Here is a 5003-nt window from a genome sequence, read left to right on the forward strand (position 1 = left end):
CAGTTGTGGTTATAAGACAATTTGCATTCTCCACACAAATTTAACTATAGAGACACTTTTGAACTTTAATCTCAATCAAATGGAAAGTATACATTTCCAGGTGGAAGTAAAGAAAGATGGTTTGGCGATCTGGGGAAAATTCTCACTTCTCTGGTCTGGAGCACAATTCTTCTTAGCCAGCTTTGAGGTGATAGGGATCTCTTCTCAATCATGGAGGTGCATTGTATTTCATGGGAAAACTTTAATAAAATGACAATACTCCCATCTCAGACCAACAAAACCAAAATCTCAAAGGTGGGACTCAGGTTTAGCCATTTAATGGAATCTGGCATGCATTCAGATTTGAGTCACTGCTCTAAATAAACGAAAGCTTCAAATGAATCTGAAAGTGCAATATCTGAGAAAAGCAATGAATCTGAAACCAAATGAATCTGAAAGCACAGTATCTGAGAAAAGCAATGAGTAAGTACAAGGGGATCAAAAGTCATGGTGAGTGGATGCTGCAAGACTGAGAAACTTACAGATAAAAACCATCTCCAACAATGGCGTGGCGTATTGGAGGCTTTCCTTTCTGCTTCTCTGGACTGTTTTCTCTACTCCTTATCTTTTCTTTTCCATCTTCTCTTCCTTTTAAGTTTTAGGAATGGCAATGACATTGAATTAGGGTTGATGGTGGAGTTGTTACTTTTGTTCTCTAACTACTTCTACGTTTTGGAGGAAACAGGAGGACCCATGTTTCTTCCAAAACTTAGAGGTAAAATTGGGAAACAGATGAATGTTTTCTTCCAAAACTTAGAGGCGAGTGTGGGAAATGGATGAATGCTGGATTATAAAGTCCCAATGAGGGAGTGGGCTTCCGGAGGTGAAGGTGTACTTCACTGGGGTAGCACACATGAAAGGGTATTGAAGATATGGCAAGGCTTGCTTTTCTGTGGAACACGGCTGGATAAGACTTCAACTTCACAGAGTTGTAGGCTATTCAAATGTAGTCCAGGAACCAGCAGCATTAGGATCACTACAAACTTGTTAGAAAGGCAAATTCTCAAGCCCCACCTGGAAAAACTGAATCAGCATCTCTGGAATCAGCATGTCTGAGGCCCAGCAATCTGTTACAGCAGGGCCTCCAGTGATTCTTATGCATGCTGAAGTTGGAGAATCATAACTGTAAATTAATGAGTGAAGAGTCTGCTGTCTTGACTTCACCCTGTTTCCAGTGTATTCACTACCAGATTTTATTGGTATTTATTTTGTTGTATTTATTTATAACTGATGCCCTTGAGAAATTTATTATTTATTTTTAATATTTTTAGCTGTTCTTTTAGGTTTTCTGAGTCAATAGCCAACTCACGTACTCTTTTTTATTTACTTATTTATTTATAGTAACCTTTATTTTCATTGATATTTCACTAAACATAATTTCAAAGTCAGTCTGTGGTCTAAGATGAGCAAAAGAACAGATAGTCTAAATCTCATAAGAGATTTTTTCACACTGTTCCTCAGAGCACAGAATGGGATTTCAGGGCCCTCAAAGTTGACATCTAATATTTTATCCTTGAGATTTACCTATAGATATGGAAAGAAGAGATAACATCAATATACAAGAATCAATCTCTATTAGGGTCTTATTAAGCTCTTCTGTTACATATTCACCACCTCTGTAGAGTTGTAATCATGACTGATTTTCCACCCCTCTGCCAAGTTTGGTGTCTTTTTTTTTTTAGGTAAAATGTCAGATGCAAAAATGCTGCACTTATTTCTGTTAATACATTGAAAATAGTGGAAGATGCAGATTTTTAATTCTTCATCAGTGCAAGATGGAACATGACTTCTGCTAATGGGGTCTGTTGAACATACTAACTCCAACTTTGACGGCCTTCAGCAAACTGGCACCTGCAATTAAATCTGCAGGCATGAATTTTCCAGAGAGGTAGAATCTCATTCCCATAATGCCAGCCAAGGTACCAGATGTAGCTAGGAAAACCCAAACGTTCCTTGGATTCTGAGACAGCTGCTAAGCACCCAGGCCGGCTAGGCTGCCGAAGAGCAGCCCGGCAGCCAGGGACAGCACGCTGCCTGCTTTTACATAGCCAACGATCCCACCAGAAGCAACCAGTGCTGCACAGCCAAAGCCAAACCAATGCAACGGCACTACTGAGCCGGTGTCTTGCATTCTTCTCTACTCTGTCCAGACAGGAGACTACCCCAGGCCTGCACCGGTCTCGCGAAGGCCCTGGGCTGTCTACAAGGGCGCACAAGCCGGCGGGGATGACAGCGAGGTGTCGCCGGACACAGGGCGGCGGACGCTCTGCGTCCTGGTGGCAGGCTGGGGAGAGCTCCCGTAGTCTTACATTAGCTACATGCATTATTTCATCTCATTACATTATTAATTTTTTTAAATGATGGTGGTGGACACAATTATCTTATTACTTATTTGTGGGAATTTTTAGGATTTCAACCAAAAATTTGATGCTAAAATTCGTCTTGTAAAAGATAAATATTCCTCACAAATTTTACTAATCACTTTTTTTTTTACAGTGAATGGATGCTGAATTTGATTTAAAAAGAACGGAAATCATAACAAACAGTCTCTCAGACCACAGTGTAATCAAATTAGAACTCAGGATTAAGAAACTCACTCAAAACCACACAACTACATGGAAACTGAACAACATGCTCCTGAATGACTGCTGGGTAAATAATGAAATTAAGGCAGAAATAAATAAGTTCTTTGAAACTAATGAGAACAAAGACACAATGTACCAGAATCTCTGGGATACAGCTAAAGCAGTGTTTATAGGAAAATTATTAGTACTAAATGCCCACAGAAGAAAATGTGAAAGATCTAAAATTGACACCCTAACGTCACAATTAAAAGAACTAGAGAAACAAGATCAAACAAATTCAAAAGTTAGCTGAAAACAAGAAATAACTAAAATCAGAGCAGAACTGAAGAAGATAGAGACACACACACAAAAAAAAAAATTCAAAAAAATCAATGAATCCAGGAGGTAGTTTTTTGAAAAGATGAACAAAATAGATAGCACAATAGCCAGACTGATAAAGAAAAAAAGAGAGAAGAATCAAATAGACACAATAAAAAATGATAAAGGGGATATCACCACTGATCCCACAGAAATACAATCCACCATCAGAGAATACTATAAACATCTCTACACAAAAAAACTAGAAAGTGTAGAACAAATGGATAAATTCCTGGACACACATACCCTCCCAAGATTAAACCAGGAAAAAGTCAAATCCCTGAATAGATCAATAACAAGTTCTGAAATTGAGGCAGTAATTAATAGCCTACTAACGAAAAAGAAGCCTAGAACCAGACGGATTAACAGCTGAATTCTGCCAGAAGTACAAAGAGGACCTGGTACCATTCCTCCTAAAATTAATCCAAACTATAGAAAAAGAGAGACTCCTCCCTAACTCATTTATGAGGCCAGCATTATCCTGATACCAAAACCTGGCAGAGACACAGAAAGAGAAAACTTCAGGCCAATATCCTTCATGAAGATTGATGCGAAAATCCTCAATAAAATACTGGCAAACCAAATCCAGCAACACATCAAAAACTTATACTCCACGATCAAGTCGGCTTCATCAATCAGATACAAGGCTGCTTCAACATATGCAAATCAATAAACGTAATCCTTCACATAAACAGAATGGATGACAAAAACCACGTAATTATCTCAATAGATACAGAAAAGGCCTTGGATAAAATTCAACACCCTTCATGCTAAAAACACTCAATAAACTAGGTATTGATAGAATGTATCTCAAAATAATAAGAACTATTTATGACAAACCAGCCCAATATGATACTGAATGGGCAAAAGCTGGAAGCATTCCCTTTGAAAACTGGCAAAAGACAAAAATGCCCTCTCTCACCACCCCTATCCAACATAGCGTTGGAAGTTCTGCCCAGAACAATCAGGCAAGAGAAAAAAATAAAGGGTATTCAAATAGGAAGACAGGAAGTCAAATTTTGTCTGTTTGCAGATAACATGATTATATATTTGGAAAACTCCATCGTCTCAATCCAAAAACTCCTTAAGCTGATAAGCAACTTCAGCAAAGTCTCAGGATACCAAAATCAATGTACAAAAATAAATGTGCAAAAATCACAAGCATTTCTATACACCAGTAATAGAGAGCCAAATCATACTAAACTCCCATTCACAATTGCTACAAAGAGAATAAAATACCTATGAATACAACTTAAAAGGGATGTGAAGGACCTCTTCAAAGAGAACTACAAACCACTGATCAAGGAAATCAGAGAGGACATAAACAAACGGAAAAACATTCCATGCTCATGGATAGGAAGAATCAATATCGTGAAAATGGCCATACTGCCCAAAGTAATGTACAGATCCAATGCTACCTTCATCAAGCTACCACTGACTTTCTTCAAAGAATTAGGAAAAACTACTTTAAATTTCACGTGGAACCAAAAAAGAGCCCACATAGCCAGGACAATCCTCAACAAAAAGAACAAAGCTGGAGGCATCACACTGCCTGACTTCAAGCTACACTACAAGGCTACAGTAAACAACACAGCATGGTAGTGGTATCAAAACAGATATATAGACCAATGGAACAGAACAGAGGCCTCAGAAATGATGCCATACATTTACAACCATCTGATCTTTGACAAACCTGACAAAACAAGCAATGGGGAAAGAATTCCCTATTTAATAAATGGTGTTAGGAAAACAGACTAGCCATATGCAGAAAACTGAAACTGGACCACTTCCTTGCACCTTACACAAAAATTAACTCAAGATGGATTAAAGACTTAAACATAAGACCTAAAACCATAGAAACCCTAGAAAAAAACCTAGGCAATACCATCCAGGTCCTAGGCATGGGCAAAGACTTCATGACTAAAACATCAAAAGCAATGGCAACAAAAACCAAAATTGACAAATGGGATCTAATTAAATTAAAGAGCTTCTGCATAGCAAAAGAAATTATCATCAGAGTGA

At 38.1% G+C, this 5003-nt stretch overlaps 1 pseudogene across 1 annotated transcript; it reads right to left on the reverse strand.

Annotated features, from left to right (window-relative positions):
• Positions 1-1369: 1369 nt before the first annotated feature.
• On the reverse strand, positions 1370-2170 carry LOC105535668 (annotated as a pseudogene). The gene has a single exon (XR_001005478.1). The product of XR_001005478.1 is annotated as a transmembrane protein 14C pseudogene (transcript).
• Between the last annotated feature and the right edge of the window lie 2833 nt (positions 2171-5003).

This window comes from Mandrillus leucophaeus, unplaced genomic scaffold (assembly GCF_000951045.1).
Source record: "Mandrillus leucophaeus isolate KB7577 unplaced genomic scaffold, Mleu.le_1.0 Scaffold1494, whole genome shotgun sequence".
In the NCBI taxonomy this organism is placed as follows: domain Eukaryota; kingdom Metazoa; phylum Chordata; class Mammalia; order Primates; family Cercopithecidae; genus Mandrillus; species Mandrillus leucophaeus.